At 41.8% G+C, this 27,770-nt stretch overlaps 1 protein-coding gene across 7 annotated transcripts in view; it reads left to right on the plus strand.

Moving 5' to 3' along the window:
* Positions 1-221: 221 nt before the first annotated feature.
* Positions 222-27,770, plus strand: part of MYO6 (myosin VI) — a 104,327-nt gene continuing 76,778 nt past the window's right edge. For all 7 annotated transcript variants that reach the window (XM_035109562.3, XM_060272551.2, XM_060272552.2 and 4 more), the window contains exon 1: positions 222-475. The gene's annotated coding sequence lies outside the window, so the exon portion shown is untranslated. The remainder of the gene's footprint in view (positions 476-27,770) is intronic.

Raw genomic sequence — 27,770 nt, forward strand, 5'->3', positions numbered from 1 at the left:
GACTCGTGCGGGCAGCCAAAGGGACGACAAGGCGAGAGACCTGAGCAGGGAGCCTCTGCTCTCTGAACAACCCTCCGACTCGTCCTGCCCCGCTGCAGATCGCTCGCGTTCCAATTCTTGCATACAGTATGACTTAGAAGTCCGAGGAAGGGCAACGAATTGGGCAGGCGACTTCGGCGCCGCTTACTGAGCACGCTCGGCTGGGTCCGCGCATGCTCAGCATCCCTTGGCCAGGGAGGAGAGCGGACAAGCGCCGCTCCAAGTTGCAACTCCGACCGGCACCAGGCGCTTCCTCCCCCCCCCTCCTTCTCCTGCCGTGGCGTAAGCGGAGGCCCCGCCCCGCCCCGGCCGCTCTCGGCTCCCAGGAGCGCCGGGGCGGAGCTGCGAGGAGGAGCAGCAGCAGCAGCCGCGCAACGCCCGGGCCGAGTCGGCATCAGCTGGGGACGAAGCGCGGCGGCTGCGGCGGCGACGGCAGGTAAACGGGGGGGCCAGACGGAGAGCCCCGCGTTCTGCCTTCCTCCCTCTCCGCTCAGAAAGCCGGCGGCTGCGCTGCTGCCCTGTCCCCCCCTTCCGCCTCTTCTGGCTCTTTCCCCCAGCGTCTCTGAGCCCCTTCACTCTTTTTCCATCCCGAGTTTCTTCTCTCTTTCTCCGCCTCCCTCCCCCCCTCTCCCTTCCTTTGCTTGCATTCGGGTCTTGGGCTTCTCCCTCCTGTTGCTGACGCTGTTCATGTGGGAACCCTGGTTTACTTTTTATTAGATAAAGCTTGGAATAGGAGTTGTTTGATTATAGAAATAGATATATATGAACAGCAACATAGGCTTTCGTTTTGGGAAGTTGTTAACAGGCGCAGCACTTTCCAAGATCATCTCCCACAAACACGCATTAAAAGTAACCTCCAAAAGCATACACTAGCCTGCTCTTTTTTATGTACATTACAGATCTTTTTTTCCTACACACACACACACACAGTATGTGCATATGTATACTGTATGTCATAATCTACATGTATGTGTATATATAGGTTAAAGGCTGGCTTTCCATCCTGTTCGTCATTCGCGGCATGTTGTTTTATGGAATGATTTAGCCTCTCTCTGATTTTGGAAACTTTGGGTGGCAGTTGTTGCAGGTTGATTGCTCACCTTTAGGAGAACTTCTAAATGCAGTAATTACTCTCTGTAGGAAGTGATTGCAGCTGGGAGAGGCTGCAGAACTTTTGACCTAAAGAGAACTTTGAAGGTTTCTGAGTTCTGGAAAAGAATTCCTCCCCACAAACACACTTATCTTGGGTTTGTTTACTGCTTTTTTGCCTGCTTGAGGTATATCAGATATTCTGAAATGAAGAAAGAAGCTGACATTTCAGAGCAGTTGGTATTTGGAGAATGGGGAGCGGGGTTTAAAGTTCCTGATGCTGTGTGTTTTCTTATGATGTGGGAGGATAGCGGGTACTCATGAGGTTTAAAATATTATTATTATTAACAATAACAGCAACATTTAAACATTAGAAACTATAGCTACTAAAGTAGGTTTCCTTGCACACAGTGGTTACCTTGCCTGCCTCTTTCATTAAATTAACATGCCGCCTGCTAATTAATTCAGAATGTGATGATTACTGTGGAACCTGAGTCTCTGGTGTTAATAGAGAAGTCCTGAGCCCTTACCTGAGTAATCTCTTATAATTAAAGAAGAAAGCAATGAGGATGCACTTTGGGTTTTGCAGCAGGGAAAAGTTAGACTTCCTTATCAGGAAGCATAACCTTCCTAAAGACTTTCAGGGAAAAGGTAAACACCAGCATTTGGCGGAAGGTTCTGACCCAAAATACACACCTGAGATCAAAGGTCACAGGTTATTAGTACAAGTTACAGAAGAATATCTATGTTTGTCTGCTACAATAAAAAAGAAACTTATAAAAAAGAAGTTGCATGAGCTTTCAGAGCCAGGAACTAATTGTGAGATACATTAAATGGAACAGCTTTGGATATTTGGTAGGTAGGAAAGAGAAGTTACCAGGATGCAATAATGTGTTGTGGTACTTATGTAGTGAGTTTATTTTATTGTATATGGATATCTCTATCATGCCTATTCTGTACAATGGGAAGCTATACATTCTGGCCCGCTCCAAGGCCACAATGAATAGGAGGTGGAGACAGAAAGCACAACAGATGCTAGGAGATATGGGTAATTTCTGGCATCATCTCCAGAGCAACTGTAACTTGTGCTGACTGCCCACAGTTAGCAAGGTGAGAACGAAAGATAACAGGAACTAGCCTGCAAAATGATAATATAATACATTGTATCATGGATTAATTCAGGAAGGAAGGGTGATGGTTATCTATGAATCTTGAGAAATTGCTTCCTTTGTGGCGTGTGGCAGAAAATTAATCATTTTAAGTGTTTGGTCTTGCATTAGCTGTTGATATTAAATTTCAGTTTGTCTGATGGCCCCTGTTTCGGGAAGCTGTGCGCTTCTTTGTGTGGGTTTAATTTTTGTACAGAAATTGGGAAAAGTGGAGACACTGGAATGGTATTGTAAAGTCAAGAACCATGCCTGCCTCTTCCTTGGACAAATTATCTGTTGGTGATGGGGCATGACTAGTTCATGGTATTTCAAATGCTTCTTAAGGTAGTGAGGAGTTACTTTCATTATGCTATTTGTCTCTTGAATTATGCAAAGCTGAACGAGGCATGTACATGTATATCAGTAAGTGTAGCTTTGTAAAATGTTGTCTAGGATACTATAAGCCAGGCATGTCAAACTTGCAGCCCTCCAGATGCTTTGGCCTACAACTCCCATGATCCCTAGCTAGCAGGACCAGTGGTTGGGGAAGATGGGAATTGTAGTCCAAAACATCTGGAGGGCCGCAAGTTTGACATGCCTGCTTATAAGCCACCTAGAGAATGCTGCTATTGGGTGGCAAGGGAATCTTAAGTTATAGATTCCATTCGACTAGGACAAGCCTCTTGCATAAACCTATGCCTCTATTTGGATCTTGGTCATTGTTAATTGGACATTTTCGTAAACTATTAAGTGTTCAGATGTAGAGCTTTGCATGAAATATATCCTAGGTTCAATCTCTGGTATCTCAAGGTAGGGTAAGGAATGTATCCCACCTGAAATCATGGAGAGCTACTGCCAGTCATTGTTGACAAAGCTGAGCTAGATGGATTAATGGTCTGACTCTGTATAAGACAGCTTCCTATGTTCCCGTAACCTGTGAAAACCACTTGCTAACATATTCCTCAGTTGAAGCACAGTTCTTTTGACTATATGACATAATTACATGGTGCTGGATATTTTGCAGATTAACCAGGGAAACCTGAGATGCAACATTGATTTTACATGTTACACTTTCATAGGCAAAGGAAGAAGGGAATTGCTTGCAGAAGTGATCTTTGAATTAGAAAATGTGTGCATTTTCCATAGCATGGCATTTCTCACATCACATTTTCCCATATGCAGATGGCACCACCCACCCATAGTGCTGGATTCTCTGTGTGTGCTGTGTAGAAAGGGCATCTCAACAAGCTGTAAATGAGAGCTTTGTATCTCATGAGTTTTGGGTGTACTATGTGAGCAGATGCAGGAAAATCTCATATGCAGGAGGTCCCTTAGCAGCGAATGTTCCTAACAGGTGTAATTGCTTTCACCCTTTAGATCAGAGACAAAATAACTAAAGAGATTGCAGTAGTAGGTCTAGAGAATATGGTGTCTTTTGGAGCAATTAATATAGTTTAAAATTAGTACTATATGCAGATTCTGAACCAGAGCAGGACTAGATCTCGCCATTTGCAACTAATGCCGATGGAGAGATGAGCTAATTTCTCTCACACTTCTTGAAATCATTAAGTTGCAAAATGGCCTGTGAACCTGATCCTCAGTTCAGGAGAGTACAAAGGTTGACAACTGAAGCAAGCCTTCTTGTGCTGCAAGTATGACACATTAACAGAGGTGAAAAATGAGACTCTTGCTCTGCAATTTAGCTTCAGTAACAAAGCTCTGCCAAAACCCAAGTAGACTATAAATTGTTGATGGTGGTTATTTTAACATCCCTCAAGAGTCTTACAAGGATTACAGCATTATGTTGATAATAAAAACTAAAAAAATATGCATTGTTAATTTACTGACAATAGAAAGATTGGAATAAAAGCCAAACTGTTGCAGGTTTAATTAATTACCGGTAGAAAGAGTTCTAGGCTGCATTTTTAAGGACAGAAGCCCTCTCAAGGTGGCTGACAAGGTAAAAATACAGCACACTCGCAACATACTTAATAAAATCTAATTTATGTAAGGCATACTCAGTAGTATAAATAATCTCTCCAGGTTTAGTCCAGGGGGGGGGGGGGAATTGCCTTTCTGAAGCATATCACCAAATGAGAGATCCTTTTTAAGAGGAAGAATTTATTCACACTGTGTGATGACTGCTGCAGTAGAGCTCATAAGGAACTGACCTGGTTGTCTGAAGGGGTCTGAATGGTTTTTATCAAGTTCTTATTTTTTATCAAGTTAATATTGAAAACCACCGGAGCATTGCAGTGCTTAATACTTAGTAGGCCAAGGCTGGAGTCCTGCAAAAAGTTCAAAACAAAAGAAATGATGCAAAGCCTTTCTGACTACAATTTACCCCGCAGTAAAAGATGTTTTCTTTTTTAAATGAGAGTGTTTTTTGGTTGTTGTTTTTGTAGAGAGACTTGCTTTCCCAGGCAGTTCCCCCCCCCCCCCCATTGTGGATAGCTGTAGGCAACTTTGTAGACAATACACACAGAACAAAGTTTCACAGAAAGATGGATAAACAGTAATTTAGCTGCACCCTTAGTTGCATTTATTGTGAGCAGCATGTCTGTTAAAAAATAGAGTAGAAAACAGAAATTTGGTTCATTTTTCTTATCATGGGGGCATGGAGCCTGTGTTACTGACTTACCGTAGTAATGTTAAGAAATCTTGCCAGGATGTAGCTAGCTAAATCTATACTGAAGGGCAGCAGCTCTCTATGGTTGAAAACAGAGGTCTTTCCCTCAGTTGGTAGAGCACGACTCTTAATCTCAGGGTCTGGGTTCGAGTCTCACATTGGACAAAAGGATTCCTTCACTGCAGGAGGTTGGACTAGATGATGCTTGTGGTCTTTTCCAGCTCTACAAGTTTATGATTGATTCTCGGCTCCACCTAAAGATGCTAGGTTTTGAACCTGGGGTATTTTCTATGCTTCTTCAGGGATATCTCCCTTTGGGGCATCCACAACATTAAAGCAAACAATGCATGGGAGAACCTAAAGCTGAGAGCAAAGTGGAAATTGATTATTGATTCCCTCTGTTGAAGGGCCACTTGGAAAGGTCAACTTTCCTTCTAGACTGTGCCTGTATCAGGAGGCATTTGCCGTTGGTTGTCATTGTGCCTAGTTACCTGGTGAGATTATCATCTTCTGGTTTGAGCATGAAGCATCTGATACCAGGTAGTAGCAGGTGAAACTCGTTGACTATAAGCAGCTTGGCAGCTGGGAACTGGCAGCTCTGCCCATTGGGACTTTGCATTGTTACACTGTTAGTCATAGCTGTTTCCATTCTTAATCAAACACTTTCAGGGTGGGGCTTCCTTGAAAGGCTACTGCTCGCCTCTTTTCTTAAAGACTTCTTGCTTAAGCAGGGAGGTAGCTGCCAGGCCCTGGCCCTGAGGGCTACTGTGCATTGAAAAGGGCAGAGCAACTAGAATTTCACCCTGTGTAGCTTTCCCCATGAAATGTCTACAGTGCTTCCTAAGGGTACTGGAGAAATCTCTAAGCAATTCTGGCAGCATGGCAGTACTATGAGAAGGGCCAGCAAAGAGGGAGATTTCATGGGGTTTTATGACTTGAACATAATGTTCAGCCTGCCTTTAGGCTAGAGCAGGCATCCCCAAACTTCGGCTCTCCAGATGTTTTGGACTACAATTCCCATCATCCCTGACCACTGGTCCTGTTAGCTAGGGATCATGGGAGTTGTAGGCCAAAACATCTGGAGGGCCGCAGTTTGGGGACGCCTGGATAGAGGTTCCCAAACTTATTTGGCCTACCACCCCTTTTTCAGAAAAATAATTACTGGAAACCTACCTTCTTTAAGTAAACGAACAGAAAGATGCAGTAACAAATATGTGTTCTTTTATGTACAGTAGTACCATGGTTCTTGAACTTAATCCATTCTACCTATGTCCTACAACATAGTAAAGAAAGATGTTGTTGCAAATAAGATACCTTGAAGATTGAAATTATAAAGTTATGCATTAAAATCAACCATAGTAACATAGTGCATTACACACAGAAAATTATGTTAAGATCTGTCGGCATATTTCACCACTGATTTCGGTTATAACTTGCATTTTGTGTGTTTATTTGGAAAAGAAATTAATCACTACGACTTTAACTCTATGTTACATTGGTAAGCATAATTACAGAACAGATGAAACATGTATGAATGGTTTTTCAAAATTTCCTTCTTTCTTTATGCTTCCACCACCCCCTTACGGTATTTTTATTCAACACCCCCCATTGCACCCAAGGCTACTACCACCCCCTGAATTGTTCCAGCACCCCCCAGAGTGGTGCTATTGCCCACTTTGGGAAACAGTGCTCTAGGCAGGTGCTGACCAAAGTAATGATGGATGGCATACACCTTTCCTTGCACCCCAGCAACTCACCCATTGTCAAATAGCAGAAAGACCCTGACATAAAATATATTGCTATACAAATAAATTTGTGTCTTAAGAGAGATGCATTGGTGAGACACGCATGTTAAGTGTTGTAATAATAGTTATAATAATAAATAAAGAAACTGATTTTGATTGCATTTGTCTTTCGTCTCTTCCTGTATGGAGGAATTTTTATTTTTCTTGGACATATGAGTCTACAGTCTACCTTGTACCTCACTTACAAAATTAATTGTTTTAAAATGGCCATGCGATGGCATTTAACTTACCTAGAAAATTAACAAACTAGATAGATAATGAGAATGGGAGGTGCTTGATATGCAAAGATTGAAAATGCGATGCTTTTCCACATGTGATGAAAGTCTGTGAAGGGAACTGAATATGAGGGGTTGATGGTTAGTGAAGTGAGAATTGCCAGTTGAATATTGTATTAGATCCTTTGCTATGCCAAATTTTGTTTTTTGTTTTAAAAAGTATTACTTTGGATTGACAGAGACTAGGCTCAATATTGCCCAAAGTGAGTGGCAGTGACTGTGGGCAGCATTTCTCTACGCCTCATTATCAGAGCTCATTTTAACTGGAGATGCCAGGGAATCCATGTGAGACCTAATGCAAGTGTGAGGGACAGGGGATATCGCGAAGTCCCTCCCCTCCTGAGTTCAAGCCCATCCCCGAGCACAGGGGAAAGCAGAGAGAGTTCCGATTCCAGTGGGGAAGCAGGAAGTCGTGTCCGAGGCTCAGGCAAGGTAGAGGAGCCAGGGTCCCAGGTGGGACAGGAAGGGGCAAATAAGGGGGGGAGACCCATCCCCCCAACTCCGGAATTACGCAGAAAGAGGAGGGGAAAGAGGATGGGTCTGCCAAAGCTTTTGTGTTGGAGAAAGACGCGCCAAAAGCCATTCGGAGGTTCTGAACCCGACTGAACACATAGCTCCATGTAAATAGCAATGACTTCAGCACTGTAAATACGCAGCACCAATAAAAGAATAAAATGCAGAGCTGTGTAGAGTCGTTACTCTGAAGTAGCCCGCTCCGGCCACTGTGACAGCAAGTAAAACAGAGAATCATAGAATGTGCTTTTCCACTGAGTTGTTGACAAGTAAAGGATAGTTGTTTTTCATGAATACGCATTCTTTCCAGTATAGAAGGGCACTGCAAAGAATGTTTGCTTTAGGAGCTTAGAATGCAATCCTAATTATGCTGACTCAGAAGTAAGTCCTACTGAATTCAGTGGGCTTACTCCCTGGTAAATGGGGTCACTATTGCAGCTTTAGCTTATCCATCAAGTGAAAGGTGAGATCCTATTGGCTTCAGCAACGCAGGCTTAAATTTCGTTTTAGAAAGCTAGGTAATGTCACAGCTGTTGGGCAAGCCTACTCTGTAGCAAGCATTGTGCTTATCATTTTGGAGGTGAAGAGCTGAATATTACAAACAGGGTCCCTGTGTGGTAGAGTTGATGTCTCCTGAGGGGTCTGTATAAATCAAGACTGGGCCAGTATCTAGGGCATCACATGGATTTTACAACAGAAGTAAAGTGCTACGTTGGGTTACAAACACTTTGGGTTACAGACTCAGCTAACCCGGAAGTAGTGCCTCGGGTTAAGAACTTTACCTCAGGATGAGAACAGACATCACACGGTGGCAGTGGGAGGTCCCATTAGCTAAAGTGGTACCTCAGGTTAAGAACGGTTTCAGGTTAAGAACGGACCTCTGGAACAAATTAAGTTATTAACCCGAGGTACCACTGGGCAAGAGCCTGAAAAGTAAAACTAAAGTGTTATAATTAATATGTAATGCACTCTTATTAGCACTGATTTATTCCTACGCTAGGAAGAAACTGTATGAAATAAAACATTCAGTTTGCTATGGGGAAAGGTAGCTATCCACATAAAAAGTTTAGCTGTAGGGCCCCTGGTGACTTTGTATCAGCGGGGATGGAAATTTATAGGGCAAATCTGGTGTCCTATTTTTGTGGCATAGTTATTTTATCCTCCAGGTTGCAATGAAAGCCTACCCCTTCCCATAAATGCAGGCCTCCCCCTTTCATCTGCACAACACCGTTCAGTCCTTGTTTTTCCTGGGATGCAACCATCTCGAGAGCTAGTCTTTCTTTTATGGAAATTTTTATTGCCGCTTGTGGAGGATAGATTATAGATTTATACTCTGTCTTTTAGGAAATCTTCTCAGAAGGTGGCATGTGAAGATATAAAAATGAAAACTCTCATAATTAAAGCAGCAAAGCTAAAAAAATAGTTTGAAAATCAGGTCGACCCATTCAGTTTAAAAAATAACCTGGAAAAAAAAACCATGGATAAAAACATGGGCCTGGTTCACACAACACAGTAGACCAAGTTAAACAGTGCTGTGACTGGACAAATGTGTTGGCTCATGGAGAGGAGGTCACACGTACTTCATTGGGTATTTATTTTACTCCCATGCAGTGTTGAGCTAAGCCAGGCATCCCCAAACTGCGGCTCTCCAGATGTTTTGGCCTACAACTCCCATGACCCCTAGCTAATAGGACCAGTGGTTGGGGAAGATGGGAATTGTTGTCCAAAACATCTGGAGGGCTGAAGTTTGGGGATGCCTGAGCTAAGCCAATATTTGGCTGTGAAACTTTCTCAGACCCAGACTCGTAGTTAAACCTTTTCCCTGACTAACTATTAGCAGTAGTCAATATTTGTTTTTTAAAAGCACCAGAAAATGGGAGGAGCTTGGTGGGCTTCTTCATGGAAGGAGTTCCTAGCTGAAGTTCCTACAAAAAGGTCCTCTCTCGGCTACTTGCCAAACGAGTCCAGATTTAAAGGGAGAACAGAGAGCAGGGCCTGAGATGGTGATCTTTAAATGCTGGCTGGTGATTATGGGCAAAAGCAAGCCTTTAGGTGAGTATCCCTGACCAGGTTAAGGTTTAAATGTATGTCATAAAACAGGTTGTTCAAGAATTTGCTGGTGCAGTTGTGTTAAATACAAGATAAGCCGAATTCCTTTTCTTTAAGACAGCCTTCCTTAACCTGGTGCTCCCCAGATGTTTTAGATGGCAACAGCCCCTGCCAGCACATGAGTTGCAGTCTAAAACATCTGGAGAACACCTGGTGGAGGAGGGCTGCTTTAAGGCACTCTGTGTATCTTCATGTAGATGACAGGTCATCTTCTAGCATAACACACTAAACTTTTTGCTAAACTAAAAAACTTATCTGTATCTATATCTATCCATCGATGAGAAATGATGTCATTTCTGTCCTGATGAGAGTCATGTCAAGGAAGGTGGGGGACATGAGGAAGAGTAAATTTCTGTTTATTTTCTCAAGACTCCAGCAGGGCAAGAAGCAATTAAATCACAACTGCCATACTCCTCCTCACCCATATGCTTAATTTCTGTTGTTTAAAAATATAGCTTGTATTTGGCCAAACTTGTTTCAGACAAGGTCATTATGAAGCTGATGTGGGACATCCTTATCTTCCCCAGGCAAGATGTTGAATGCCCAAGGGTATATAGTCTGTAGCGTTGGCAACAACCAGCATGAGGACTAATGTAGGCACCCTGGTGTGTGTTGTGGGCAGGCAATTCTGCAATGCTGGGCTTTTTAGTTGAGCAAACTTGTAGTTACGTCAGTGTAGATATCATAATAAAACCTCTGCAGAAGACTCAGAAAGTGCATTGATCCTTAAATGGGTGGGGGTAGCCAACTAGGTGCCTTCCAGATACCATGGACTCCAACTCAGCCCTGCCCATTGGCCATGCCAGCTGGGGCAGGTAAGAGTGGGAGTCTGCAACGTCTTAAAGGCATTGGCTACCCCTGTTGTGTGGCCTTGTTGTGGAAAAAATGGAGCTCAATCCATTTTTAAAGCAAAGTTGGGCTGTTGAGAATTAAATAACAAGTGCAGTCCGTAGGACTCTTAAGTGTGCCAATCCCATTACTCTGTACTGTTAAATATTCCTTGGATTAGATCAGGCGTCGGCAACATTTTCTGCCCATGGGCCGGAGGATTCCCACGGACTATTGTCTGTGGGCTGGACATGAGCCGCACAGGCACAGAAGCGATTTCTGGTGCCGCGCTGCCCATGTCGGAACACCGGAAATGGCTTCTGCGCATGTCTGCGGCTGCGCAGAAGCGATTTCCAGTGCTGGCTGCCCATTCCCAAAATGTCTGCAGCGCCAGAAATCGCTTCTGTAGCTGCGTAGACGTGATTTCTGGTGCCGCTTGGCGAGTGGGTGGCTCGGTTCACGGGCGGCCCGTGGGCTGGATAAACGGCCTCCATGGGTCGTATCCAGCCCATGGGCTGGAGGTTGCCGATGCCTGGATTAGATACTACAGTTTTAAAAAAGCTTGTTTAATAGTAGAAACTTTTGCTGCTTTAAACTTGGGTGGTGCTGGGAACAGAAAGGAGGAGCTTGGCTAGGGAAAAATTATTGAAACATGCAATATGTTAAAACAATATAATTTTAGTTATTCAGAGGTCTGTGTGTAAAGGGGTCAGTGCAGGGGTGGACAAATCTGTTTCAAATTCTTCCAGTTTCCCACTTTTTCTGATCTTAAGTTCTATGTGTCCCGTTTCCACATACAAGTACAAAGTCCCCCTCTGCTTCTAATTGTGCCTTTTTCTTCATTTGCAAAGCTGAACGTTCGCAAAGTTTTTCATGAAAAAAGTTTGCATGGAAATTTACACACACCCTAATAAAATCCATGTTTGTATATCATTTTCATGCATTATTTTTGCAAGCACTTCTTACAAATGCATGCATTTCTGTATGTATGATTTGGCTGGAGAACTGCATCACAAAATTCAGAGGAGTTCCTAATTTCAGTTTCAAAGACCTGTTCACGTATTCGTCTGAGAAGAGCAAGTTTTGTAAGTTTGCATTAAGGTATGAGTGAAACAAAGGTGCCCCCACCTCAGTCCTTAGGTGAGTGGGAATCATTACTATTTTGTAGTTTTGCCTGCAGTTCTTGGGCATCCTCATTTAGTTCTCTCTGGCTTCTGAAATTTTGCTCATCTTTACTCACATACTTGTACATCTTTGGAACCATTCCCCCCCCCTGAATTATTTTTATTGTAAACCAGCCTAGGAGTTATTGAATTGAAGGGTGGTATGAAAAATAGTAACTAAAATAAGCTGCATTTGGTATAAGCTTGTGTTTTATCCCCCACCCCTATTTTTCTGTGAAAGTCCTTTCCGCCGTAAGGAGGAGAGGAGGTTGTGGGCCCACGAGGTTGCCATTCCCCCTGCCCATTGGCTGGCACCCGGCCGCGGCACTCCCTTGGTGCGTCCAATCAGGACGTTCCAAGGGGGCGTGGCTTGTTGATTTAAGCAAGCCCGCGGCCGGGAATCTGCCTCTCTCCGCATTCCAACGGTGGTTAACCCTTCACAGACTGCCAGCAGAGCGGGCTGGAGTCGGATATAGACGGTTAGATCCAATGCCTATGCCAATACCTCTCTACATCCGTAATCAATAAAGTTGTGGCCTATTATGCCCATTAACCTTATGCCATGTGTCCTGTGTCTTTATTCATTCTGGGGAGGCATCGGGTTTTGCCACACAAGTGTTTATATGGGAACAGGAGCAGTCTCTGTTGGTTAGGTTATTTTTCCTTTCTTTTTGCACTTCTCTGTATATTCCTTCAAAGAAAATGAGTCAGTCTTGTGGTACACCTCAAGTAATGTAGGAGGGCAGCACCAATAGGCAACAAGCACAATGACAAAAGGGAGGGATATCCCCAAATCTTGCAAACCCACAGTTGCCTTTTTGGATCTTGGTGTATTTCAAGCCTCAGTTCTTCGTGGAAGTGGGAGGGGACTATTTGCATACTGGTTATGTGGTAAACTCTTTAAAAAAGAGGTGTGCTTTACTCATTGACCTGAGAACCAGGTGATGGCTTCTTCAGTCTTGCAGGTGCTGCTGTGAAGCGTCCTTAGATTTAAAAGTAATATGCAGGAATAGGTGTCATTTAAATGAGTTTTGCATGAATATCAGAAGCAGGTATTTGATGGCCATTTGCCTCTACTCTCTGTGTACGATTCTACATCCTGTTTGAGATAAGTAGATGTGAATACAGTTGACATAGAAAAGCATTTACATAGTTAAAAGTGCTTCATGCAAAAAGTCGTGTCTCAAGGACGCATTCAAGGAAAAGCAGCTTGTTTTGAAGTGGCAACCCTCACCTTTTACTTATATCTGTATCAAGAAGGCTGAGTGGGTAAAATTGTCAGCTGCTTTAGAATGTAACATATTTAGTCTTATTTCTTTAAATGATGTATGAATGTAATTCTACATAGCAGTTATTGTTGTTTTTTAAAATTAAGGGATGTAAGATATGCATGGGAAGGGAAGAGCTGGGGGAGCAGGGGTGACACTAATCGCAATGGCTCTGGGCAAAGGGAAGTATGGTGTTGAGGTGGGTCAGGTTAAGGAATTGTGGTTCCTGGGGAATCGTTGTTGTCCTATCGTGGTTGTTCTGCAGCTGCTGTTGCTCAGCTCTGAGTAAAACCTCCCTCATCCACGATCTGATGAGGAGGCAGATCTGGTTGGTCTCACCCAGTTGTGCCCACCTGGGTACTTCGTGCTGCTTCAGGGCAGACTTGAGAGTCGGGGAGGGGGAGTTGCTGTAGTCTATAGAGATTCCATCTCTTTCTCCAGGCTCTCTGTCCCAACTGAGACAGGATCTAGAGTGTGTGTTCCTGGCAATGGGCAACTGGGATAGATTAGGGATTCTGCTGGTTTAACACCCACCTCGCTACCCAGCAGTTTCCCTGCCTGAGCTAACAGAGATGCTCTCGGAGGCAGTGTTGAAGACTCCCATAATGCTGGTTCCAACATCTCTGCCGAGGCTACTGGCTCTGGGGTGGCTCAGAACTTCGTGGATGCCATGATGACCGAGGGGCTTTTTCAACATCACTGGCCCAATGGATGTGGCAAACCACACTCTGGGCCTTGTTTACTCCCCCCCCCAACTGGGCAGGAAGAGGGTGATCTGAAAGTGGGGGGATTACCGTAGTCTCTTGTCCTGGCCAGATCACTTCCTTTTGAGGTTTAGGCTTTCAGCACTTTACAGCCTCTGCAGAGGTAGGTGACCTATTAAGGATGGTCTGCTGTCAAATTATTGGTTTGTTTTTGTTTTGTTTTATTAGACATTTTTGGGTCTTCCTTCGTATTTTTACCTTGTGAACCACCCTGTGATCTTCGGATGAAGGGAGTATACAAATTTAGTAAATAACAATAATGATACTAATAGATTTCTTCTTCTGTTTTTGCACATAATTTGCCAAAATAAAACCAGTTTCGACATCAGTTCTATAAGCAATTCTTCTCAAAGCTCTGCTGAATAAGTATATTTGCTAAGGGCATTTTGTGGCTCACCTAGCTTTTCACTGCAGCTCTTCATTCTCAACCAGGTAGAGCATGTACTTGGTTTCCTCTAAGGGCCTCAAAGACAGAAACACAATATTTCAGCTTGGTAAATTTTTAATGAAAACAGACTAATAGGACTAGGGGATCCTAAGGGGCAGATGAAAACCTTAAGCCGTTTTAGTCCATCTGCTGGAAATAAATGGAAACTTCCTTTGCATTTTAAGCATGGAATGCTTAAAAGAATAGCAAGTAGGCTTTTACAAGGATAACATTTCGATAGTACAAAAGTTGTGGAAGAATAATCTGTGTTCTTGAGTTCTAATCATTTGTGTTCTTGAGTTCTGTTTATGGTAGGGTAGCATGATATTGAAGAGTGAAGACTATTCAGGGACTTTTCCTGTTTGTTTTGGCACAACTAATCTCTCAGGATAACTATGTTTCTGGTGAGAGAACTAATTTGAATTGCATACAGTGTTGAATATATTAGTCAACATTACTGAAAAAGTAGGTTCTTTGAGGCAGAAAACTGATTCCCATGGTGGCAGAGAAAAAATACATCTGGAAACTACAATTTGGAGGAAAAGAGAGAGAAGAGAAAAACAGCAACCCCAAATACATTTTTCTTTGGCTTTGTGGAACCTAAATTTGTGGCTGGGCCCTAAGCATGTTTCAATGGAAATAAAAGGTGATCTCTAACATTTAATCATACTCATGGTAAACCCTTTGAAATCCACGGACTAACATTTTTATAGGATTTTCAAGTGTTTACAGAACTTCACATGCATTATATTGTTGCATTCCTGGCTTAGAACAACTCTGTCTATATTAATATCCCCCCCATATTGCAGATGCCGTGAAAGTAGCTTGCCTAAAGCCCCTTAGCACAGATAAAATTCAAAGACTTCTGTTCTTTGAAGTCATTCCATGTAGTTGGCTGCTGCGATTAGCTGCTTGTATTTGTGAGATGTGTTCACTTGTAGAATTTTGATTGGAAAGAGTCACAAATGTACATTGCCTGATATTACTTTATTTGCCCAATGCCACGTAGTGTTCCGTATTACTTAAATTAACCCACAGTGTGAATCTGAGAATAAAGTTAAACAAACTCTGCTTTGAGCAACTTGGACGAAGGACCAATTCAAATGTGATGAGGAAACCATGACATATTCATAAAATCCAAATACATACTGAATTTGACATGAAGAGAACCAGCTTTATGCTCCCTTTAGCGTTTTTTGCTACTGTAAATATGACCCCCACTGCTTTCTGAAAAGCTTGTATTTGAGACCTTTTACTGAATGTAACCTATGTAGAAATGTTTATTGAGATACATGGATTAGCTTTCCCCAATGTTTTACTACAGCAGGCATCCCCAAACTTCGGCCCTCCAGATGTTTTGGCCTACAACTCCCATGATCCCTAGCTAAGAGGACCAGTGGTCGGGGAAGATGGGAATTGTAGTCCAAAACATCTGGAGGGCCGAAGTTTGGGGATGCCTGTACTACAGCATGGCCAATGATTGGGGATGATGGGGGTTGTAGTCCAAAACAGCTGGGAGGTACAGTTCTAGGCTGTCGTTGGAAGACTGATTCAAAGAGGAGAAAGTACATTGGCTCAGTATGCTATGTAAAAACATAAGGTGTGCTTTTTTGGATGCTGGACAACTACTTTCACACAGTTAAATAGGCCTTGTACTTTGCTTTTTGAAGAGCTCTTCTGAAACTGAAAAAAACTCTTAAAAGCCATTTATAATATAGTGTGTAGGGGGATCTAGTGTTCAAAGGAGAGGTGAATATATTTTAAAAATCGCATTGAGCACACCCAGATCTCTGAGCACACCTAATGTAGTTCTATGGGTCTTAGCCATTGTTTTTAAAACATTGTTTTAATATGTTGATATTTAAATATTCTTATTTGTGGATTGTGTGAGAAAGAACTGTCTGTTCTTCTTGGACAAAAGCAGCATTGAGAGAATGCCCTTGCATTATTTTATTTTTTAACAAACATTTGTACTTTTTGAATGACAAACTTAATTAAAAACAGTTTGTCCTGTTATGACTCTGTGTGATCTTTATCAAATGTGTAAAATAAGAATAGTCTTCTGGTCATTGAAGTGATTGTGTAACCATACAATCCTTTTGGATAGGATTAAATCCTTGACTATATATTTTTATATTACTTATAAAAATAGTAAATAATGTTTTCTCTGAAATGGCCACTCAGCAACCCAGTCCTAAATATTTATGCTGAATACATTTGAGGCAATGGTATTGTCAATGCAAGTCTATCTCTTGTATGGTAGCTTGTGAGAATGTGCTGGATCAGTGACTTATGTTTCCCATTCTGAGTGTCTGATGGCTAATATACAATGGTTGGACTGGTTCAGAGGGTTACATATGCACTTTCAATGTAGGCCCTTAATCCCAGATCTACATTTCAAGAGAGCTTCTCTCCCTGGTTGCCTAAATTGTTCTTCGAACTTGTGTTTAAAAGCAGTTTGGCAATTAGTTGTGAGTATTTTTTTAAATATAAGAATGAATTCACTTTTCTGTAAATGAAGAAAAGCAGCGAAGCAGACTCCCACATTTGAGTGCTCTCTAGAAGTTCTCGACTCCCAACTCTGATCAGTCCTGACCATTGGTCATGCTGGCTGGGGCTGATGAGAATTCAAATCCAGAAGCATCTGAAAGTACTTAGTTGAGGAAGGTTGCTCAGGAGTATGGGCAGAAACTGCAATGCAAACTATACTTGGGCTTCCTTAGTAGACAACCATTTCTAGTAATAACTCCTTTCATTACTAAATCTTATTGTCAAGAAATGCCTACATATTAAAATCTACCCAGTTTGGTTCAGAGTGATTGACTATACTGATTAATTTGCAAATCCCTGACTCATCAAGTTACTTTCATGCAAGAGGTATGCTTCCTGGGCATGCCCAGTTGTAAGGCAAGTTAAATAGCACCTGTTAATGACTTTGAAACTAGAATAACCTAGAACACCCTGTAGCACTCCCATTGAAAAGAAATGAAATAATGTAGTACAGTAGTTGGAAGTGATCTGTCTACATTTTGTGTTACTAAGTGAATATATTAACTTTTTTAAAAAATGCAAGATTTTGCTGTTTGGCTGTTGGGAACCATTTGGGAGAAGTGCTAGAAATAAAATAAAATGTGGCTTCCAAGCTATATGGACTGTTCAGATAATACATCAATTTCCTTTCTTTCTACCTTCAGAGTGCCTCTTTCATGTCAGTTTAGCTGTTCTGTAGTTCTTGTGTGTTGTTGAATGTTCCAGGGCATGCTGCTAGTTCTCATGGAGCATTGGCCATGCCTGACATGTCACTACCCGGCAAGGAATGTCCAGAGCGAGGAATCAACTCTTTATAAAAGCACACTTACAAGTTAGGAAAAGGCAGGTCCATCAGTCCTCTGTCTCTCAGCTACTCCTAGGTGTGCACCTGCTGAGGCAGATGCAGCAACAGAGAGCCCCTCCAACCAACCTCAGCTTCTATATCTTCCCCCACCCAAGCAGGCGAAGACTACAACTGCATGTAACCTGTTTCTGCTGCTCTCTCTTCAGTCTTCTATGGTCTTGGGAGACAGTGGAGCAGGAGGGGTGGGGGCAGGAGGAGGAGGCAAGGAAGCCCTAGACCAGGCATCCCCAAACTGCAGCCCTTCAGATGTTTTGGCCTACAACTCCCATGATCCCTAGCTAACAGGACCAGTGGTCGGGGAAGATGGGAATCGTAGTCCAAAACATCTGGAGGGGCGAAGTTTGGGGATGCCTGCCCTAGACTATACCAGGCTGACCTATCTCTCCAAACTCCTGCACTTGTTCTTCACTCTTCAATACTGCAGCTTCTCCTGCTTCTGACTCTCATCTCCTGGCTGCTACAGGCTTCCCCAGATCACTGATTCCTTCTTCCAAGTCAATCTCCAACAACACCCCTTCTCCCGGTTCCCACTCATCAGTACCCAGCCACCACTCCTCAGTGTCCAGATGGTCCTAGGCATTGGGCTACCTTGTGCATCCTGGAACACATCCAATGCTTCTTGGTGGCTGTACGTTGTAGACTCCACAATGTCGAGGAAGACTGATAGTGGTAGACAAGCTGTATGTCAGGGCAGCTTGTCCACTGGGGTGACTCTTGATAAGCATGAAATGAATACCTTGGAAATGACTTCTCTAATAGATTCACGAGTTAAAAATAATTGTCTCACTACCCTCTGATCTGTCTTTACTTTTAATAAAGGGTGTGGCCATTTATAGGTAATTTGAGTCACAATGAGTGGGTGGAAGCTCTAGGCCCATTATTATGGTGTCAACGAAGGCACTGGGTGATCCTTACTTACGTTAATAGCTTTGTTTTGGTTTTCTTGTGTAAGTGGGACTAGAATGTCTGAATTGATCTGCGTCTTGTTGCCTATCATGAACGACTTGTAATTATTGCAGGATGTAAGTCATATTCTTAGAATATGTTGGGAATAGCTGTGTATTCTCAGAGTGATAGTGAAGAGAGTTTTGCTCAGCAAATGTAAGAAGATTGAAAGTTTGTACAGTATGTGGATACAAGTTTTGGCTTGGGTGGTGATTTGTCTTCTGAGATTGCAACCTCCTCCAAGAATTGAATGTTTAGGAGCTTAGTGTTTCAAACAACATCCATGCATGGCAGAAGATCAAAATTATATATAATAAGATAACAATATGAAAATGCACATAAAGTTTATAGTAAGTGTTGGACCTGACTCCCTTTCCCAGCAGTGTATTTGTCATATTTTCATAAGGTTTGTTTTATAAGAGAGACTTCTTTCTAGAGGATACCTTTAAAAGTTTGAATGAAATATTGGAATGACTTCTCAGCTGCCCTGGCCCTCCAGATGAGGGATAACCAATGGAGTGTCATCTATAAATTATGGACTACAGTTGCTGTCATTCCTAGCCATTGGCCATGCTGGCTAGGGATGATGGGAGTTGTAGTCAAAACTTTCTGGAGAATGTCACATCGACTACCTCTGCTCCCAATGTTGTGGACACAGCAAGCATAGTCAGGGAAGATGCAAGTTTTAGTCTAACAAGACCTGGAGGTCAAAGCTTCCACAGCTCTGTTCTAGGGCTGTTGGGTAATTTTAACAAATACGTTTGGGAAGCTGAAATGGATGAGAAGCTGTTAGCTAGGTATTGGCGATGGAAGGGAAATGATACTTAAATTTCTTTTTTCTTTTTAAATAACATTTCATGGCCAGGGGGGGGTTGTGAATGTGCTCTTATAGCCATAGAAGGTTCCAGTTTAACAAGTATAAGCCATTTAAGTTTGTTTGAAGCACATTTAAGAATTATTTTGGCTTTATTCTCCTCCCTAATGGATTAACAAGATAATAGGTTTAAATGCAGCAAATAACAAAACACAGAGAAGCTGCGGTGACTGACAGCAGTTGATCTAATTATGTTTTGGAGAAAGGTTCTAGAGCCACTGTTTTACTCTGGGGAAAGCATAAAAGCAGCAAGCAATTAATTGGGTTGGGATAGCAGTGGAATAATTAAAAATGATTACACACCACGCTTATTTTTTAAAGCAATCTTTTCCATTTTGTTCTAGACACAGTCTAATGTACACTTTGAATAAACAACTGTCCCTCGGCTACCAGCTTGCCAGGGGTTTTGCAGATGACTAGTGGTGACCACAGTTCTTGGTTGATCACATGAAATGAGAGTCCCCTTCTCTTTTGTAGGCTCTTCATACATCACAGAGAACTCAGAGGCACAAGAGGTCTTATTTTGTTCTGGATAGTCCCTGCATCTGTTCTAAGTTCTTTGCACACTCCCAGGATATCGGGGGTAACAGAGGAAGAGGGTTTCAGTTTCTCACCTCACATTGGGGTTTGGAGAGTCTTAGAAGTACAAGGAGGGATTCCCAAGTCTTTTGTGTGTGCAAGTGGAGTCTAGGGAAGCAAAGTCCATGGTGACGCAAATAATGACTGGTTCTCCCTCCCAGCTGAAATTTGTGGAAGCCTGCCAAAAGGTTGGTCACTGACAGGAATTACAGCGGCTTCCCGCAGTCCCTTTCTGCAACAATCTTTAACTCACCAACCATGAGGCGGCATGGATTTCTGTGGGTGTAGAATAGTTGTATAATGGGGTTGGGGACCTCATGTCCCTGGGACAAAAGTGCCCCTTCAGCCCTCTCTGTCAGGCCCTTGGAACTTTTCCCAGGCCACGATCCTCACTTCCCACCCTGAGTGTTTTTGCCTGGCTGGAATGGCGTCCATGAACTCTGGCATGGCTTTTGTAAAGTTAACCAGAAGGGAAAGCAGCCTTGAAGTTTCCAGCCTCTGCTGTTTGACATTGAATGGAATGTAGGTGTCATGGTCTGAGTCATGTTATGGCCACCCTATGTAGGGCCCTTGCTAATTGTTCCATATGGCATCTGGAAACTTTTGACATCCTTCTATATATACACATTTGGACGTTATTATCATGCCCCTCCCTTTTGCTCTCCTCCTCCGTGTAGAAGACACCCAGCCCCCCACTTATTTCTTTGAATATTTTGCTGTCAAGACCAACTGCAATCTTTTTAGTTCTGGGTGTCTCTTCCCTCCCTCCTTAAAAAAGAAGAATAAGATTTTCACCATGGCCATTATGATGCTCTCAACTGAACACATTCTGCAATAATTGTGTGTAAATGCAGAACTTAGTTTCCTTTCCGTCTTTCCAGAACTTAATTTCCTTTTCCTTTTGCCTTAGTATGTGTATTTGGTGCCGGCTCAGCGCTAAATTATTAAGAACATTTATAACCAGCTTAATATTAAGGAAAACATTCTTTTAAGTGATGTGAAAAATTCAGTATATAAAAACAATAACATAAAACAATTAGCCTCAACATAATAATAATAATAATAATAATAATAATAATAATAATAATAATAATTCAATTTTTACTTATACTCCACCCAACTGGCTGGGTCGCCATGATCTATAATGGCAGATAAAATACAAGTCAGAACGACCAAATGTAGGATCCAGCTTCAATAACTAAATTTAGTGGTCAGGGAAAACCTGGACAAAGAACTAGGTTTCTTTTATAGAAATCCAAAAGGCAAGGGGGAAACTCTCTCTTGTAATCTTCTCTATGTTGTGCTTTAAGCACGTGACTGAAGAGAAATTGACTATTTTCACAGCCTCACTGTATCTGCAACTCACAGATGCGGGATATGCCTTAACACAGATAAGTCAACACAGCTTCCTGGGTTAACACTAGCATTAGCAACATAGTCATTAGCGCAGTAAACACATGAGCTTGCTTACAATAGTGGCATGTTTCGTAGGCGTTGTCTTGCAGGTGTGACAGTGGCCTTTAGAGAGCAGCTTACAGGAAAGAGGTTGCATCACCCGGACACCCATGCGATTAGGAATACTGCTTGTTAAATGACTTCGCACTTTTTTGGCGAGCTCACAATGAGGACTACATTTAGAAGCAGCCAATTAGGATCTGCGGACACATACAAACCTATAGTTACCGGTGACTTACTTCCCGTCCCTTGCCGGTTTAATGAAAAGATTAACAAAGCAAACACAAAAGTGTGCTTATATACCGTAAATGCTCGATTTCTATTTTTAAAAAAGGAGGCAATGGAGCTGAAAAAGTACCCTTGGAACAAGATGCCCTCATTTCCTAATCCCCAACGTGTGCTGAAATTATTTGGAGAGGAGGGAATTGCACTCTTTACCTGCTCAGAGGCACTTCCATCTATTTTCACTTCACATGAGCAAGAGGAGCCCACATTGGCCAAACTATGCCCTTTGGACTGTCATTTGGCAGTGAAACGGAAACGGGCTTTTTCTGCTGTTGCCCCTGCCCTTTGGAATGTTCTTCCTCCTGCTATATGGGAATGCTTCTTCCATTGTTTGTTTTATGTGTCTATTATATCCAGAGCTAGCACAAATAAGAGGCAGTTATAGATTTGATGCTGGTGAACTGTCAGGGCGTGGGTGGGCAGAAACCCTGAAAACAATATGTGATTATTTACTTCTGTGCATTATCTCATTGTATCTTACACTACTGTATCTTTGTACTGGCATATTCAATCAAATATCGACCCTTCATATATTATTTCACCATGCACACTTTCATTACTTACGTTATTGTTTCGTTTTTAGTAGGGTGTCTTGGATTATCCTAAGACTTGAGCAATCCTACTGCAAGTAATAAGTGAATTTCTGTTGTGGCTGCAATTTCTAGCTCTAATATCAAACATTTATTAAAAGTGCACTGAATTATTTATCTAATGCCACTGACTTGGTCTATCAAATGGTCTAAGGAGAGGAGAGTGGGGCATATAATGGGAGTTGAAAGGCGATTTGATCAGGAGCATAGTTTTAAATTATAGTAAGCTGAAATTTCATTTTCATTTTCATTTCTATACCACTTTGTATTTTAAAGAAATATATCTCAAAGCAGTTTATAATCTACTTTAAAAATTAAATTAAAAAAAATCCAGAATAAAACACTGCTGAAGAAAGTCAAGTATACTATGGCATAAAAAAGTAAGTTGTAAAAAAAACCTTTATAGATCCCATGGGCTGCAACCATGTAGAAATTCGTGCTTGGGAATTAAGTGAACTACATGCACAAACTTACCTTGGCTCTTATAAACATTCCATTCCATAATTCCCTTCCATTCGCCATGTTGGCTTGGAGTGATGGGAGCTAGAGTTCAAAAACATCTGCAGGGCACCACATCAGCTATCGCCCGAGTGATAGTACAACTCATACCCTCTTCTTTCTATTTATCTTCCCACAGCTAAAAGAATTTTTGTATAATGAACAGGAAGAGGTTTTAAATCTTTCCAAGAGTGAAATCATAGCAATGCATTCCCCTTGGAAATTGGCGCTTACTTGCACATCCGTTTGGTAACACTACAAGCAGTAATTTCATGACATCAAGAGAATTCATTCCTGCACACAAATCTCAGCAAATTGCAGCCTTTGGCATCTGAACATTTTTTTAATGCTCTACTGCGTCCAGTATGCTACATTTGCCTTTTTTCTTTTTGCCACTGTAGCACATGAGTAGTTATCAGATAGCCTTGCATTCCCAGGTAGCAGATCTAACCAAAAAGCAAAGGTTACCATGAATCCCTAAATCCATCACAATATACATTCTTACACAAGATTTCACTATCTTTCTGTTACTCCATCTTAACCTACATAAGCTTGCCACTCCTGCTATGAATTAAAAATACCTCCCAGGGTGATGCCATCTACAAATCTCACCAACCACATCACTGTTTTTTACCAAAGGTCAATATTGAATGCATGGAATGAAGGACTGAGCCCAGAGAAGTCTCTTCACAGAATAACTTTTGGATTATGTCAGGCAGTTCCTTACTGACTTGAGAAACCAGGGTAAATCTCATTGAAGCCTGTGGGTTGGGCATTCATGAAGAAATCTGCCAGTCTCAAAGCCTAATCAGACACAAAGACTTTGAATAATAGAACTGTACCAATAACAGCCCCAGTGGCAGCATATAGTTTTCTTCCAAGCAGGTATGGACTTGACATGGTAGGCAATTAATCAGGCACCCCCAAACTGCAGCCCTCCAGATGTTTTGGCCTACAACTCCTATGATCACTAGCTAACAGGACCAATGGTCAGGGATGATGGGAATTGTAGTCCAAAACATCTGGAGGGCCGAAGTTTGGAGATGCCTGCAATAAATGGTAATGCAAAAAAGTAAACACAGACACCTTGGCCTATAACAGACATTCCAAAATCCACATTACCGGAATATCTTTATTAGGCCGACTAAAATGTCACCATAGGGTGCAAGCTTTCAAGTTCTCCAAAACTCGTCCATCACAGAGTCTGCATCTATTCAGATCCCTAACACAGGAAGAGGCACGAAGCATTCAAATGGGTCTCTATTACCCTGTTTCTCATATTTTAAGACATACCCATAAAATAAGCCATAGCAGGATTTTTAAGCATTCAAGGAATACAAGCCATACCCCGAAAATAAGACATAGTGATAGGCGTAGCAGCAATGCTGGCCATGGCAGGAGGAGGAGGAGGAAAAAATAAGACATCCCTTGAAAATAAGCCATAGTGTGTTTTTTTGAGGAAAAAATAAATATAAGACATGTCTTATAATATGAGAAACACAGTAGGTGCTGCTTAGGTTTCAAGCTGCACCGAGTAAAAAGTAAAAAGCTCTTGGCTTTAAGTAATGGAATGATCACATACAGAAAATTCTACTATGCATATTCAGATCTCATATGGTAGGTGACTGGTCATCTCAAGGCACTGTCGCTCCAACAACTCCCAACTAAAGAGCTTCGTCTCTTCAGCAGCCCAGCCTGTGACCCAGTTTTAAGTGTTTGCTTCACCACATTCTTGTGGAAAGTGTCGCTCTTCACTAACTACATTAATTATGAAGCGAAAGTCACCACATGACTTGCAGCCCACCATGCAGCGAGTTTGCCTGTCTCCAATTCATGTCAGTAACAGGAAGAGGACAGAATTCCATTTTACACCTTGGCACTGGGCAGGGAAACACTTCCGGCAAGGATGCAGACCCCATGGTGAAAGTTAAGTGTAGACTAAAGTATGGCTGCATACACACCAAACATCTAAAGCACATGACTTCCCCCAGGGAATTCCATGCTGGGAATTGTAGGTATGCAATGGATAAACTCCAGTTCCAATAATTCTTTACGGGAAGTCATGTGTTCTAAATCCAGTGCTTTTTTCTGGGGGGGGGGCACAGGGGTATGCATACCCCTAAACATTTTGTGAATCTTAAGTTTGGCCTCATTGAGGGGCAATATTTCAATCTGAGTAGCAAAATGAGTGTCACCCCTAAACATTTTTAAGAAAAAAAAACTTCTTAAAATGTGTGGTGTGTATACAGTACATACAACTTAGCTCAATGTTTTGGAGCCTGTTAAATCGAGCTGGTAGCTGGGATAGAGGTATAAGTGCCTTTTAAGAGTGTAGGATGAGGAAGAGTACTAAGTTACAAATATCTGGGATAGGGTCTGTTTTGAACCTGAAGTTTCACTTTATTCTGAAGTGAATCTGATTAAGAATTCAACTCTAGGAGAGGTACATAATATCTTAGGAGCCTGACTGCAGAGTTTACCTACAGGCAACTGAGACCACATATGTAAGCTTGCTGATAATCATCATCATAATCTCAGGACACACCACTGAAGGGGGAAAGGCTTTAAAATTATACAACAATGCAACTGGTGTGTACATGTGCCCATGCATCAATAATGTCCCCAAAATATTTTCTATTAATTCCTCCAACTATTCTAGCATTTCCATGAGTCCCCAAGGATGTGGGAAATATCAGTGCCGTAAACACTCTGCACTATGGGAAATTATGGTCTTTTATGATTCTGCACCCATTTAGACAGTGAGCCCAACAATTCTTGCTTTGCCAGCATCTTCAATTCTGAGAACTCTTCGTTCCACAATTAAAAGCCTTAAGGCAAACAACCATTTTAAACAGTCTGAAATCACCGGGTCCACTGAGTTGAAGAACAAAAGTAGACAGTCTTTAAATCATATCTAAACCTATCTTTCTCACACACATTGAGGTGGCCTGCTGTCAAAACAAATGGAACAGTTTTTTATAGAAGAAGTAGTTGTTTTATTCCTTGACATCTGATGTTCCACAGGGTGGGCACCACTACCGAGAAGGCCCTCTGCCTGGTTCCCTGGGGTCCACTCCTTCCAAAAGAACAGGTGTATAGTTTGATGGTGTTCCTAGGTCCCTCTCAGCTGTTGAAAGCTCAGGTGTCCTCTGTGGTGAGGAGCACCTATCATCAGCTTAGGTTGGTGTGCCAACTATGCCCTTTCCTGGCTAGGGATAGCTTAAAATTAGACTACTCTATGTGGGGCTTGCCTTTAGGATTGGTCTGGAAGCTGCAGCCAGGGTGTTGAGCGAAACACCTGTGCCAGGGCAACGGCATTGGCTGCCAATCATCTGTAAGCCATGTTAAAGCCCTGAACAATTTAGGATCAGGTTGCCTGAAAGACCAACGTTCCCTGTGTAGACCTGCAAGTTCACTTTGATCATCTGGGGAACAGGCATGTTCTGCTGTTGCCCTTGTTTTGTGGAATGTCCTTTCCCCTGCAATACGTGAAACAGTTGCTACAGACATCTTGTAAAGACTTACTTTTTTGCCCGGATTTCCTGTCACCCATAAAATTGCACCCTGATTTATGTGTATGAGACTCCCAAATCTGTTTTATTTGCTTTTCTATGCTTTCATGTTGTTTTATCGATTTTAGGCTGTATTTCTGTTTTAATGGATACTTTATTTATATTGTGCAAAGCGTACACCGCTTAGAGGTTTTTAAGATCTTAAGCTGTTTAGAAACATTTTTAAATAAAACCAAAACCAAACCATAATGCCTTTATCCGAGGTGCAGGCTATTTCCCAGCCCAAGAACATCCAAGGGATGTTATCCTGTTTTGACAGGATAAGTGTTTGAAGCAGTGAAAAGGTATACTTTTCATATAATATGCAATTACATGTGGAATTCATTCTCAAAGGATAATGCTATACAGTACACTATTCTTAATTAACAGGCTCAAAGAAATTTGACTGGTTCACCCTGTTTGTTGGCTGTTTCTCACTGAGTTGCTGATTAGCGGGCACATGTGCAACTCCATTTTCAGTGATTCAGATATTTACATGCATTGGAATTATCAAGGTTTAAAATAGGAATGGAGAACCTGTGACTTTCCTGATGTTGCTAGACTACCATCAGCTCTGACCATTGGCCATGTTGGCTGTGGCTGATGGGCATGGGAACATCTGGAGGGCAGACGCATAGAATTGCATCTAAAGCGATCAGTAGTGAAATACATCCAAATTATTAGTGTTTGCCGGAAGTTATGAATAACTAATCAAAACTGAAAACCGCTTATGATAGATGCATATTTGTACCACAGTATTGTGGCACATGCTTAATACTGAATTATGTTTGATATTTGTTTTATAAATAAATTTATAAAGTTAATCATAGGTTACCATTAGGGAAACACCCCATACAAGGTATCATAAAACTACAATACAGTTCAAAACAAAATTAGAGATATTAACTGGCAGCAGTGCAGTTTTTAAAAAAAAGAATCACAGGCCCCTTAATTAATTTATTAAAAACAAATTAAGGAAACCGTATAGGTTCCAGTAGTTGAAAAGTTCTATATTGTAAAAGATAGGGTTACCATATTTCAAAATGTGAAAATTCGGACACAAAAGTTGTTGAGCTTTGCTTTTTTGTTGTTGTGGTTTAAAAAAATCTCCCCCCTCCAAAAACAAAGTTTTAAAACCTATTTTATTTAAGGGAATCTCAAAAAACAACAACGCACACCACAAAACCACAATTCCTATATGGGTTGCCATACACCCGCTTTTCAAACATTCCACCTGGACGCCATTTTTGATGGACAAATCTCAGCTGTGTTGGGGGAATTCCGGATGTATAGCAGCCATGTAAAGAGCTCTGTAAACTCATAAAATAAACTCCTATGACTCTACTGAGTGTAAAGGCACAGTTTGAGGTGCAAACAAAAATATCCTCACACTAGGTTGAATTGATAGTAAATAAGAAACCATTGCAAACACCCTGGTTTAATTTCAGTAGTGTATAATAGCTCGATTGTTGGACACAAATGTGGCATCAGGGAAAGACATACCGGTACAGTAGTCTGTTTTGTCAATGGGGAAAAAGGAGT

Source organism: Zootoca vivipara, chromosome 3, assembly GCF_965207765.1.
Source record: "Zootoca vivipara chromosome 3, rZooViv2.hap1.1, whole genome shotgun sequence".
Lineage (NCBI taxonomy): Eukaryota > Metazoa > Chordata > Lepidosauria > Squamata > Lacertidae > Zootoca > Zootoca vivipara.